This window comes from Lytechinus pictus, chromosome 4 (genome assembly GCF_037042905.1).
Source record: "Lytechinus pictus isolate F3 Inbred chromosome 4, Lp3.0, whole genome shotgun sequence".
Classification (NCBI taxonomy): domain Eukaryota; kingdom Metazoa; phylum Echinodermata; class Echinoidea; order Temnopleuroida; family Toxopneustidae; genus Lytechinus; species Lytechinus pictus.
The window spans coordinates 27,273,189-27,288,778 of NC_087248.1; the positions used below are offsets into that span (position 1 = coordinate 27,273,189).

The 15,590-nt window shown below is 35.8% G+C and overlaps 1 long non-coding RNA gene across 1 annotated transcript; it reads right to left on the reverse strand.

Annotated features, from left to right (window-relative positions):
- Positions 1-7,975: 7,975 nt before the first annotated feature.
- Positions 7,976-12,821, reverse strand: LOC129259951 (uncharacterized). Its single transcript, XR_010293425.1, has 3 exons — positions 12,662-12,821; positions 10,112-10,378; positions 7,976-9,340 (listed from the first exon to the last, which is right to left on the reverse strand). It is a non-coding gene; the product is annotated as an uncharacterized LOC129259951 (long non-coding RNA).
- Positions 12,822-15,590: the final 2,769 nt, after the last annotated feature.

Below are 15,590 nucleotides of genomic sequence, written 5' to 3' on the forward strand. Positions count from 1 at the left end.
CTTGCAGTTCCAACGACTTCTTCAGTTTTTAATCAATTCTCATGAAATGTGGCACAAACGTTAGTCTTGATGTGAAGATGTGCAAAGTATATTTTATGCCTTTATAAAAAATTGCGTTGCCATGGCAACAAATAAAATAACAAAAACTAGATGAAAATCTTGTAATTTGAATTACTTTATCAGTTTTCAACTGGTCAATTCTCCTAAAATGTTGGCGCACACAATAGTCTTGAGTTGAAGATGTCTAAGATATACTTTTGCCTGTATCAGAATTCGTGTTGCTATGGTAACAACATATTATATAAAGAAATTAGGTGAAAATCTTGTGGTTTGAATCCCTTTATTAGTTTTACCAATTCTTATAAAAGTTGGCTCACACATTGATTTTGAGGTGTAGATCTGCAAGACATTTATTTGAAAATTTGTTGCCATGGTAACAGCATATCAGATCAATAAATGTGTAAACAGCATGATGTGTATTGAACTACTTCTTCATTTTATGACATTGGCCTAGGGGCCTATATGTCCATGAAATGTAGGTTTTGAGCTAAAATAATCTGCAAGACACATTTTCTCATTCATCAAAATATGTGTTTGTATGATATATAACTACATGTATACGCCAAAAAAGATTAAGACAATGGTCAATGCTAACTTTTGTTTGGCTACATAGAGAACTACATGTAGCTGAGGGCTTAGTTCTAGTTTTTTTTTTTTTTTTTTTTTTTTTTTTTTGGGGGGGGGGGGGCTAGACCTCAAGATTTCGAACTACAGCCCCTAGTTTAGATCTAAGCCTAGATCAAGATTCTTTAGTCCTAGAAATAACCCAATGCTAGATCCCTAGCCTACTTCCTTTCTCAGGCCTAACGTTAGATGAGTAGAACTAGACTAGATCTAGCCTACATTTACTATTTTTAGATCTAGAATCTACATTGAGATAGAGTCTACAAGTCTCTAGATCTACACCTATTACTATGACCCTATGTACACCTAGATTGGTATAGGCCTAGTTCTAGATCTAGATAGGGTCTAACTTTTAGTCTAAGTGAGTAAGTCATTTAGTCTAGATCTAGGCCTAGGTTAGAGATTTCTAGATCAAACAGTAGACTAGATCAGCCAGTCCTAACGTTAGGGCTACCGGATAGGCTAGAAATAAAATCTAGAATGAATAGAAGAAAGCACAGGCTAGGCCGCCTAGCCCTAGGCCCTAGAATTAGATCTAAATTCTTATATAAATCTAGGCCCTAGTCTAGACTGAGCTGTTGCCAGTGTTGGTCTAGGTTTAGGCCTGTTTTCTAGTCCTGGAAACCTAGATCTAAACAAGTCCTCAAAATGTATAAAATAAAAACTCCAAACAAACAGATGGACCTAAAGGCTTAAAGCAGGAGTAGATCTAGATAGATATCTAGACTACTACTAGGACTAGGCCTAGATCTAACTTTAGGCATAGTTGGCAAGCAATGCATAGCGATATATCTAGCACTGTTGACAGGAATAACCGTCGTTTCTGGGGATTTATTTAAAAGTTTCTGACATTTACTGTCATATCACATTGGTGAGACTAGGCCAACGTAACGTTAGACTGTTTAGTGTCGTACCGTATGGGTACTAGTATTCAACCCGGCATAATTCAAAGATTTTGACATATTCCCCAAAATATTTAGAAATAGGGAATTTATCTTACTTTCATACCTTTGTTATTTCCAGGGTAATCTGTTGTCGATATTTTCTTTGTCAATCTGTCGACTGTATGCGCGGAGGATTGAATTATGCGGCGATGGCCTTTTGCACTGAATGGTACTAGTATTCAACCTAGTGAGGATTGATAGCAAATCTCAAAAGGGTTTAGATTGCTAAATTAGATGTAGATCTATGTAAGTCTCTGGCTTTGATTAATTCCCTGTTTGGTCTCATCTCAAATGGTCTAGTCCATAGTCGGATGGGACAAGGGCAGATTGAGAGACAGGGCCATCTTTCATCGCTAGGTTGAATACTAGTACCGACGGGTTGAATACTAGTACCAAAATTCGTCGCCGTATAATTCGATCGCCCGCGCAGACAGTCAACTGGTTGAAGAAAAAAATAACGGAAAAAGAATCACCAGCATTTGCTCTTGGAAATAAGACGGGTCTGAAATTCAGGTAAATTCTATATTTCTATATATTTGAGGAAACTCTCCAAACGGGTTGAATACTAGTGCCCTTACGGTACTCGTAATACTAAAATAGCGGAACAACCAAAATACAGTCGGAGACTGAAGCTTTTGGTCTAAGTCAGATCTATTCTAGACCTACATGTAGATCTAGATAGATCTATCCCTGTCTTAAGGCTAAGCCAGGCTAAGTCCTGCATGTTCTAGGCCTAGACCAATACTAATATAGGTCTATCGTTAGATCTAGGCCGAGTATGTAGCTTCAGTCTCAGTTGCTCCACTACGGCACTAGACTAACAAAGTTACGTTTTGCTTCAGCCTTCAGGAAAGTAAAAAGTAAAAACAATGTTCAATTCTCCTCCAAACAGACGGATATTAGTTGTAGATCTTGGGCCTAGGCTAGATCTAGGCCTAATGTTAGACCCAAGACTAGTCTCAAAAGTTACAAATGTTTTCCCTTAGACCCTAGGTCTACTTCAACTGAAGTAGAATAAAGATGTCGAGAGGAATCTACCCTATCCCATTTAGATTTTGACAAACAATACATGAAAAGTAATGAATGGGACTGATACATAAAAAACTGTGCAAGTCACTCGGTTTGGGATTGAAATGTTTTGGTAATTAACAAAATATAGAATACTCTGAATAAAGAATTCTTACCATATATGGGTGATGAATGCTCTTCTTTTACTACAATAGTTGTAATTAGTTTCAATAAAATCAAACTTGTTAAGAAAAAACAACTTCAATGACATTTTTGCTATTTTGTTGCAGTCACCCCTGCAGCAGTTTAGAAGGTCATAGAATTTGACTTTGAGACTTTGGCTTAGCCATATCGTCTGACTTGAGACAAATGTCTTAAAGTTTATAGAATATCGTTAGGGAAGATTTCTTAGACAAGCAAAATGCTAAGACAAATTGCTAAGACTTAAGCAAAAAGCTTATCTCGTTTATGGAATACGGGCCCAGGCTCATAAACACCGGCGTTTTTGCAGTGTAGTTTCCATTTTCACGATTCGCCCCACGATTTAAACTGTGCTCTTGATCGTAGTGATCGTATTTGATCATATCAGATCAGTCGTGGCAATCGTATTGATCGTATAGAATAAAATGTTGAATGGTCCCAAAAAAAAATCGCGATCAGTAACGAAAGGCAAATCGTGGCGTTGATCGCAACTGATCGCACGGCAGTGAGAAACGAGTCATTATCGATCGGATCATCTGACTCACGAGGCTGATCTAAAATTCTTAATACCATGCTAACTTGGATCAATTTTGAGTCGAATCTGTATACTCTTTGCGTGCTTATTGTGTAAGAAGTATGGTGGTCCTGAAGGGACATCGCAAATAGACAAAATCGCGAATATTGACGACGAAATTTGCGACGAAATCAACGACGTCGCCAATTCCGCGATATTCACGATGTCACCAAGTTTCGTCGTGAATTTCGTTTCGAATTTCGCCGCAAATTTCGTCGTGAATTAGTTTTGCTTGCTTGGGCGGTACGTGCATATCGAACTCTTGCCGAGACTTTTAACCATGCTTTCTGTGAAAATGGTAGGTTTTAACTTCAAATTATGATCCTTTTGTACAAAGTGGAATAAGTATGCAGATTTGTTAGATCTAAGGCTGCCACCGCCTAGACTATCTAATTCTACGTAAGTCGAAGACTACCGGTAGGCTAGGTCGATAGGTCTCGTTTCTTAATTCAGTGCCAAGCCCATGTCAACATGCACGTGTTCGACTCGAAATCATAGTCGTCTTCTGGCGCTTGTATACCCCTTGTAAAAAAAAACCATGGTTTGATGTTAAGGTAAAACCATGGTTTTGCATTGGATCCATCGTACAGTAATTTCATAGTTTAACCATAGTAAGATATGGTTTAATTATGGTGAAATCATGGTGCACTAGTGTTTAACCATAGTTAAACTATAGCTTTAGCATGGGTAAACCATGGTAACCATGGTTAAATGGTGTTAAATTGGAACGCACTTACCATGACATTACTATGGCATAACCATGGTCACAACTGTGTTTTTACCATATTTTAACAATGGTTAAGAAAGTATAAAACCATGGTAAAGAGAAGGTGAAACCATGGTTAGAAAAAGGTGAAACCATTGTTTTACAGCTGCCAAACCACATAATTACAACCCGAATCACGGTAAAACCATAATCAATTGTATGGTAGACCCACCTTTTGACCATAGTGCAATATTGTATGATGATGGTTAAACCATGTCAAAGTACTGTCTAGCCATGGTTTAACCATGGTTTACCACGGTTAAACTATAGGTTTAGCATGGGTAAACCATGGTAACCATGGTTAAAAGGTGTTAAATTGGAACGCACTTACCATGACATTACTATGGCATAACCATGGTCACAATTATGTTTTTACCATAGTTTAACCATGGTTAAGAAAGTATAAAACCATGGTAAAGAGAAGGTGAAACCATGGTTAGAAAAAGGTGAAACCATTGTTTTACAGCTGCCAAACCACATAATTACAACCCAAATCACGGTAAAACCATAATCAATTGTATGGTAGACCCACCTTTTGACCATAGTGCAATATTGTATGATGATGGTTAAACCATGTCAAAGTACTGTCTAGCCATGGTTTAACTATGGTTTACCACGGTTAAACTATAGGTTTAGCATGGGTAAACCATGGTAACCATGGTTAAAAGGTGTTAAATTGGAACGCACTTACCATGACATTACTATGGCATAACCATGGTCACAATTATGTTTTTACCATAGTTTAACCATGGTTAAGAAAGTATAAAACCATGGTAAAGAGAAGGTGAAACCATGGTTAGAAAAAGGTGAAACCATTGTTTTACAGCTGCCAAACCACATAATTACAACCCAAATCACGGTAAAACCATAATCAATTGTATGGTAAACCCACCTTTTAACCATAGTGCAATATTGTATGATGATGGTTGAACCATGTCAAAGTACTGTCTAGCCATGGTTTAACTATGGTGTACCACGGTTAAACTATAGGTTTAGCATGGGTAAACCATGGTAACCATGGTTAAAAGGTGTTAAATTGGAACGCACTTACCATGACATTACCATGGCATAACCATGGTCACAACTGTGTTTTTACCGTACTATAACCACGGTTAAGAAAAGGTGAAACTATGGTTAAGAAAGTATAAAACCATGGTAAAGGGTAGGTAAAACCATGGTAAAGCGAAGGTGAAACCATGGTTAGAAAACGGTGAAACCATTGTTTTACAGCAGCCAAACCACATAATTACAACCCAAATCACGGTAAAACCATGATCAATCATATGGTATATAAAACCACCTTTTAACCATTAGTGCAATATTGTATGATGATGGTTAAACCATGTCAAAGTACTGTCTAACCATGGTTTAACCATTGTATACCACGGTTTAACCATAATGTGCCACAGTTAATCGATGGTTTCATTGTAGATAAACCATGGCTACCATGGTTTAACCGTGGTTACAACCTTGTTTTTATTGTGGTAAATCCATCGTTTCAAAGTGTCTTTACTATGGTTAAGAAAAGGTGAAACAATGATTTAAAAACAGAAACAGCGATAACAAAAGGACCTTGGACCAGCAAATTTGACTGTTATATTGGGAATCTCTGTATATTGAGTTTCTAGTGTATCAGCGAAAGAAAAGAGTCAATTAAAATACAGTTACAATGTACACATTCGGCTACATCATCAAAGAGCCACATTGGTGATGGTATAATAAGAAATTACATTTAAAATTGTAGGTCAGTCAGACAGATAATATGACAGAGGTCATATTCCACACTACACATCGCCACTTATTGTATCAATCAGTGAGTGATCACACAATGACCTAAAAAGGGACAAAATGCAAATCAGTGTTAAGAACAACGCAATGAAAACTTTTAATAAAAATAAAGTCAAACACATCTAATACAGTACTACATGTACAGCTCTGGAAACATTACCCAAGTTAGCTGACAAAAGAGGCAAGTCTTTATACATGGCAGGTTTGAATACATATCTATAAAAGAACCCACATAAATTTTAATACATTCTTTATAAATTTTGTACTTTTCACACAAACAGTTAGCACAGATATGGCAAGCTAAACTAAGTAAGGAATGTATACATGTACTCCTGAAAACTGTTTTATTACTGCTGATTTCATATAACTGATTTGGCCAAGAAGACATGTTAGAAAGACTTTATACAAAAAACAAAAGAAAATAACTAGATGGATTCTCGACTGCACACAGTCGAAATTTATGCCTCCGCCATTGCCACTAGATCAGAAATATGTTGCACAGGTAATTTCCCATAAATCTTCAAATTTGTTCTATTCTTTTTATATTAAATAATTTATGCCTTATCCCAACATAAATAAACACTGAATGTTCAGTGCATGTTTGAGCTGCTAAGAAAAAATTTTACAGGCCGGCTCGGGTAGGAATCGAACCCACGACCTTCTGGTTATCAGACAGGCGTCATACCACTTGACCACCGAGAAGCCCGATGGCTTGTAGCTGGTTTGATTCACATAATAGCAGCAGGTACAGTACTGTGTTGATATATCACATAATAGCAGACAATAGCCATCGGGCTTAATTCCTGGTGGTCTAGTTGTATGACGCCTGTCTAGTAACCAGGAGATCGTGAGTTCGATTCCTACCATAGCTGGCCTGAACATTTGGTGTTCACTTATATTTGGATAAGGCAAAAATTATTCAATAAAATTAAATCTACCCAACGGAAAACCTTGATTGATATTTTCTATTATCATATTGATCACTCTCATATATGCATCCAAGAACCATTAATATTGAATCTACAAGCAATTGTGACAAGAGACATGAACTCTTAGACCTTTGAACTTCTCAAGTCAATGTCATAATGGTTGCATTGTCCATATTTGAAATTGATCTATCGAAGTCTTTGGTTTATCACAAGAACAATTTCATGCATACACTGACCTACAATCAAACTTGATATATGAAAATAATTTTTAGTATTCATAAAACACAAGAAAATTACTAAATGGATAAAAAAGTTGTAAGTATATGACCTTTATGACCTTTGAACTTGGCCCTGCAACCCCCCCAAATTACCCCCCCCCTATATCAAGCATATATGTACCAAGTTTGGAGTTACTTCCTCTAACATTCCTTTAGTTACACAAGAACAAGATATATTAAGGCATACTGACCTCTGTGACCTTTGACCATGTGACCCCAAAATCCAATCAGATCATTCTCCCTCTATTATGTATATAAAGAATGTACCAAGTTTGAAGTTATTAGCTCCAATGGTTAAGTTATCACAAGAACAGGACATTTTAAGGTATATAACGACCTCTGTGACCTTTCACCCGTGACCATAAAATCAAAACAAAGTATTATCCCCCCAGGATATACCCTCATACCAAGTTTGATGTAAAACCACTCCACGGTTCTTGAGATTTCGACAAAACAAAACGGGACGGACGTACGGACGACCCGAAAACGTAATGCCTCCGGCCACTTCATTGGCGGAGGCATAAAAAATCATAAATATTCTAAATAAATTAAGAGTTAGCACAGATATGTCAAGCTTAATTAAGTATGGAATGCAGAATGATGTCATATACTCCTGAAAACTGTTTTTTTTTTGCTGTTGATCTTATAAGATTTGGTTTGACTGAGAAGACAAGGTAGAAAGACTATATGTATATACAAAAAAAAATCCCTGAATAAACTAAATAAATTAATGTACTTTTCACACACAGAGGTAGCACAGATATGGCAAGATTAAAGGACAAGTCCACCCCCCCCAAAAAAAAACCCCAAAAAACCTTGATTTGAATAAAAAGAGAAAAATTCAACAAGCATAACACTGAAAATTTCATCAAAATCGGATGTAAAATAAGAAAGTTATGACATTTTAAAGTTTTGCTTCATTTCACAAAACGCTTATATGCACACCTCAGTCGGTATGCAAATGAGGGAACTGATGACATCACTCACCCACTATTTCTTTTGTATTTTATTATATGAAGTATGAAATATTTTGATTTTCTCGTCATTGTCATGTGAAATGAAGTTTCATTCGTCCCTGAACACGTGGAATTCAATTATTTTAACATTTTGTGCTTCAGGCAAGGAGGTCCTAATCATCAAATTCGTAAAAATTGAAATATTGTATAATTCAAACAATAAAAAACAAAAGAAATAGTGAGTGACATCATTGGCTCACCTAGTTGTGCATATCACTGTTTTGTTGAAAATAAGCGAAACTTTAAAATTTCATGCTAGTTAGATTTTTCTCTATTTATTCAAATCAGCATTTTCCTGGGGTGGACTAGACCTTTAATTTGAAGATTAGAGACATTGAGTCAAATTTTCAAAAACAGTCAATGAAACATACACTACTCAATGCATCCTCTTCCCAGTGATACATGCTAGCAGGTTTTACATCCATATTTCATACTGTTAAGGTGACATTGCATTAACAATGATATTACCTGAATTTCACAAATTTACTTTCGAGCTACATATTCCAAAATATATCCAGATCATCTCCTATAGTGGTACATGTTAGCACCAAGTTTCACATTTATATTTCAAATTGTTAAGGTGACAATGTGTTTAAACAAATAAATTTCACAAATTGACCTTTGACCTACATATTCCAAAATCCATTCAAATCGTCTTCCTAATGATGGTACATGTTAAACACCAAGTTTTTACATCCATACCTCAAGCTGTTTAGGTGATATTGCTTTGACAAGAAAATAACCTGAATTTTACATACAAGGACCACATATGAAGTTCACACCTTACGCAGTCTTGAATAAATTAAGTTTATGAGCAAGTTTGGATAATCCATGTGGAGTTAGAAGTTTCCAATACATTCTGTAAATCACTGTAATAGGGAAACATTGAGTAAGCAACTCTATCAACGTCCGTCAGCATTCAATCAATCTCGGGATATTCAGTATATTTCAAAATCTGGTGAGAAAACTCTGCATAGATTACCTGATCCTCATCAAAGAGCCAAGGATACTTCAGTCGGTCATCAGTGATCCTTGGCCGAGGGACAGAATTTATGATCCATGCCCTTCTGTCTGCCAGTGTCTTCTGCATGCAGAACTCAACTCTCTTGAAGTCTGGCTGCCTTTTTTTCAGTGCTCATCCACTCTATGTGCCTTGCAACAGTGTCAGATTTGGAAAGAATAAAAAATTATACTTAAAAAAAGAAAAAACAAAGAATAAAAAATTATACTTAAAAAAGAAAAAACAAATAGATTTAGAATCCTCATTCATTTAGTTTCTGTCAAATCACTTTTCATCCGAGTCCTTAATAGATATTTAAAGCAAATTTTACTATAATAGCAAGTTTTATGCAACGACACGCCAGTCTTGTTGCCAAAGACAAGAACAGAAAAGCTCCACTTGGTCACACTTTGCGACTATCTGTCACAAACACACTGTACCAGTTAACATTTGGTGAAAGACCATAGCAGAACCATATACATGCGAATTAGACTAAAAAATTAACTTTAGGTAAAATCTAACAGAGAAATGCATTACAAAATGTCACAACAATTTAGCCACTGTAAGATTCCTGCATCAATAGTGATACTCAAACATTAGTAAGTTATAATGCAAGAAATATTCTCATATTTTATGCATTTACTCACATTTACTTAATTCATCAACTCTTAAGGTGCCCCATACACGTTTAAAGCGTTTTTACTGGCCAAGTTCTAATCCTCTTTAATAATCCTTCTGGTTGAGTCTCATATATAACTATGTCATGTGAAAAAGAGAAATGCCTTTAAGTTTGGCCATTATCAAGTAATATATTTATCTAGAAGGATGAATCAATTGCCAAAGAAATTAAATGGCATGCACTTGGGCAAGACTATGGCACATTGAGAGTTAATTGGGGTTTCTGTTTGGTACCAGATACTTACTCTCCACCATTCACCAGTTGCTGTGCACCGAGGACCACAGGTAGTTTGTAATTTTTACTCTCAATGGCCCTGTCACAAGTTCGTCCTCTTCCATGTCTGCAAAATCGTAGAATTTGTCTTGCCATGTCTACAGGAAAAATATCTTCTTCTTTCACTCCAAATGTTGTGCACACCACCCTAAGCAGCTCCTGTTTTGAGGTCTCCTCTGACTTGTTGGTTACCAACACCCTTCTTTGATTTTGGCCATATATCAATAAAAATTTGTACCTGGAATGAAAAGTAATTGATTTTCTTACTAAACCTGAATTTTGAATAAATAATGTATGCAAAGAGCTTTCAGGATAAATGTGTGTAATCAAAAGATATTGCATGTACATGGACACAAATATTCAGTTTTTGCCTCGATGCAAGAGGCAAACAAGACATATTCCAATGTTTGTCTGGGTTTGGTGATACATATTCCATTCATTTATCTTTTTTTCTAGTATTAGTTTCCTGTCTTCGAATATTAGTAAAATTGAAGGGATGGTCCAGGCTGGAAATATTTATATCTCAATAAATAGAAGAAAATTTACAGAGCAAAATGCTAAAAATTTAATCAAAATCGAATAACAAATAAAGTTTTTGAATTTCAAATGATATTATTCCGGTGAAACAGTTCTAGGCATGTCTTTATGAATATTCATTAGGTTGGCTGGTGATGTCATATCCCCACTTGTTCTTTTGTGTTTTATTATGTGAAATTTGGTTTAATAAAAAAAATTGCTACCAAGAACTAAAACAATTGGATTGACAACTGATTAAGTGGACTAGTTATTTATTGCCTCAACTTATTTCATCATAATGGAGACACATCATTTACACATGTATGAAAAAATGAAACATTTACGATGTCATGTAATGACATAAGAAAAAATTGAGATGTGACATCATCAGCCCACCTATTGAATATTCATGATGATGTGCATATTCCAAAAAATATTGATAAACTTTGAAAATCAATAACTTTGTTATTTGATATCCAAGTTTGATGAAATTTTCAGCATTTTACTCTGTGAATTTTACTCCATTTATATACTTTTAGATATAAATATTTTCAGCCTGGACCATCCCTTTAACTTCCCGCTACCAGGAAAGAAAATTGTATTGTAGTCTATTAAAAATTTTGATTTGAAATTAAGATACAGTACTATTACGACACAACGGTCCAGCGATGGTATTTCCATTTTTCATCACATGAAATTTAATTCATTTCATAATAACCAACCATACTTAAAATTCATACAAATTTCAGACAATTCCACTATTAGTGACACATATGGAACAACACTTCCTAAATTAATAACTTAACCCATTTGTGACGAAATTCCACATTACGTGGTTTGGCCTCGGATTTTTCATGAATAGTTGTAGCCTGTAGGGCCTATATATGAAAATACCAAGGAGACTCGAAAGTAAACACTAGAACTATTGGCATTACTTTTCTTTTGGTAACAATCATCGCCGCTATGGCTAGGGAAATGCGCATATCTTTCAGTTGTGTACAACTGTGTAGATCTACTATCGTAATGTGTATGCATGCTGTAGAAATCGTCGAAACAAGGAGCCAGCCACGTTCCCACAACCACACTCTGAACTTACCAAAAAAAAAAACAGATTTTCACATGGAAAAACATATACAGACATATGAATTGTACTCCCGCTTAAAAATAAAGGATTTATTAAAACATACTACTTTGCAGCTAGCTGATCCATTGATCAAGTATTACTAATTAAATGAGGACTAATTAACCCGCAGTAGCAGAGTCTGTAGCCTAGGCCTAGAGACTAGACCCATCAAAAAAAAAAGAATACAGACCAGTGGACTGAATGCTGTTGCCGTTCAAAAGTATAACATTAATTAGGACCACCGACACCGTACTCTAACCGTTAACGTAAACTTTAAAAAGTTAAAGTATAGATCTAGATCTAGACCCTAGTCGATAGTCTAACGTTAATTAAGCCAGTAGGAGATCTAGTACAAAATTTTTCTTCATACTCGATGGCAGCCAACAAGTTTTTTTTTTCAGGTAGGCCAAGCGCTAGCCTAAGTTAGGCCTAGGCTAGGGCCAGGACTAGGCTACGAGTACGACGTGTTCCACCATAATAATAAATCTAGTCCAAAGGCAAAGTCCAAGGCAAGCTCAAGCCTATAATATATAGCCATAACTTTTAGGCCCTACATGTAGCCAGCCCCAATGCCTGGCTTCAACTTCAAGTTGAAGTCAGAATACATTTCTAGACCCATGCAACACTCCTAATCAAAATAAATGCAGCAACATTACAGACTAAGCCTAGGCAAACTCTTGAAATAATCCACTGCACTGACAGTGACACTGCACTGCCTGCTGCAGAGTGCAGTACAGTACGGTACTACTAGGGCTTGGTACGGTACGCGCACAATCCGCCGATCGTGTTCAATTTCCGAGTCATGCAAGGCCAAGGAGGTGCCAGGAGTGGACTAATTCACGAGAATGCCCAACAGATTACTGATTAGATAAGCTTACTTACCGTTAACTATCTCCTGACAGTTCCATAATTTGTCTGTTCTCCTATAGTTTCAGTTAAAAAATTAGTTGAATGCAGTTAATTGCCTGAATTTCATGAACTTGAAGCTTAGCTAGCCCTTGGCCTTCGAAGCATTAAGCTGATTGTATCTGCACGGCGTACGTGTGTGTGTGCATTTGTCTATGGTGTGTATAGCATACATGTGCGGGTTGTGCGTTACACATGTGGTACTCGGTGGTACTGGTACTAGTACATCGACGCGACGCGCATAAAAAAAGGCGCGAAAATGAGCGGGAGGGGTGGGGGGGGGGGGGCAGGCGGGGAATGCGCGAAATTCGTGTTGAACACAATTATAAAGTAGACAGGTTCAAAATGACAAATGATATATATGTACGTATAGACAGACAATGTTTAGTGACTGGGCAGACATATTTTGAAATTATACAAAAAGATAATAGTCCTATTAAAAAAAAAAAAAACCACCAGCGGCCACCCCCGGCCCGACTACCTTCAAGATCAACAACAACGGCCCTGCTTAGTTAGTAATTCAGGTCGCAGGCCTTTATAATTTTAGTCATGCCTTTGGATGGCCGAAAGTTAGTCGTACAACATTATGAGGTGCACGTATGCCTCATTTAGTCAGAAACCACAAATGGTGTTAGTCAAGCCTGTCTTTTTACGAAATACGAGTAATGAAAAACCTTCGTTAGTCCACAGCTGAGTTAGTCGTGACAAGCTTTATAGGCCCAGACTAACAAAGTTAGTACCTTGGTAAAACGGGAATTTAATCATGGTTTTGTAACCAATGTTTTTACACTTTCATTAAACCACGGTTAAAACCATGGTTATATAACAATCATTTTCAAACTATCATAAAACCATGGTTAAAATCATGGTGTATAACCGTCGTTTTCAACCTTGGTAAAACGCAAATTTAACCATGGTTTTGTAACCACTGTTTTTACACTTTCATTAAACCACGGTTAAAACCATGGTTATATAACCATCATTTTCAAACTATCTTAAAACCATGGTTAAAATCATGGTTTATAACCGTCGTTTTCAACCTTGCTAAGACGAATGTTTAACCATGGTTTTGTAACCACTGTTTTGACACTTTCATTAAACCACGGTTAAAACCATGGTTATATAACCATAATTTTCAAACTATCATAAAACCATGGTTAAAATCATGGTGTATAACCGTCGTTTTCAACCATGGTAAAACGGAAATTTAACCATGGTATTGTAACCACTGTTTTTACACTTTCATAAAACCACGGTTAAAACCATGGTTATATAACCATAATTTTCAAACTATTATAAAACCATGGTTAAAATCATGGTGTATAACCATCGTTTTCAACCATGGTAAAACGGAAATTTAACCATGGTATTAATTGTAACCACTGTTTTTACACTTTCATTGAACCACGGATAAAACCATGGTTATATAACAATCATTTTCAAACTATCATAAAACAATGGTTAAAATCATGGTGTATAACCATCGTTTTCAACCATGGTAAAACGGAAATTTAACCATGGTATTGTAACCACTGTTTTTACACTTTCATTAAACCATGGTTAAAACCATGGCTATATAACAATCATTTTCAAACTATCATAAAACCATGGTTAAAATCATGGTGTATAACCGTCGTTTTCAACCTTGGTAAAACGGAAATTTAACCATGGTTTTATAACCACTGTTTTTACACTTTCATTAAACCACGGTTAAAACCATGGTTATATAACCATCGTTTTCAAACTATCTTAAAACCATATGGTTAAAATCTTGGTTTATAACCGTTGTTTTCAACCTTGCTAAGACGAATGTTTAACCATGGTCTTGTAACCACTGTTTTTACACTTTCATTAAACCACGGTTAAAACCATAATTATATAACCATCATTTTCAAACTATCATAAAACCATGGTTAAAATCATGGTGTATAACCGTCGTTTTCAACCATGGTAAAACGGAAATTTAACCATGGTATTGTATACTGTTTTTACACTTTCATAAAACCACGGTTAAAACCATGGTTATATAACCATAATTTTCAAACTATTATAAAACCATGGTTAAAATCATGGTGTATAACCATCGTTTTCAACCATGGTAAAACGGAAATTTAACCATGGTTTTGTAACCACTGTTTTTACACTCTCATTAAACCACGGTTAAAACCATGGTTATATAACCATCATTTTCAAACTATCTTAAAACCATGGTTAAAATCATGGTGTATAACCGTCGTTTTCAACCTTGGTAAAACGGAATTTTAACCATGGTATTATAAATACTGTTTTTATGCTATCATAAAACCATGGTTTAAATTATGGTTTTATAACATTGATTTCCAACCTTAGTAGAACGGGAGTTAAACCAAGGTTTCCTAACCATTGTTTTTATACTACTGTGAAACCATGGTTACAACCATGGTTAAATTACTATGGCTTTTTCACCAAAGTAGAACGATGATTTTGTCATGGTTTTATAACTATTGTTTTTTAACTTTCTTAAAACTGTGGTATAATGATGGTTTTTATAACCATGGTTTTAAAATCGTCATAAAATGACATTTTTATCATGTTATTATTACTATGGTATTTTAACAATGGTATTACCACACTTCCGCCACACATTTACCTTGGTTATGAATTTAAAACCATGGACTACCATCGATCCATTGTAAAACCGCCCCTAACCATGGTTATACCATGATTACGGTTGTAAAACCATGTTTTTTTTTTATAAGGGACGAGGACCGCCCAAGCAAGCAAAATAAATTCGCGACGTCGTGAATAATTCGCGACGAAATTGGCGACGAGCGACGAAATTCATGTTCTTTTGAAATTAACGATGTCGTGAATTTCGTCATCATTATTCGCGATTTGGTCTGTTTGCAACGTCCCTTCATGGCAC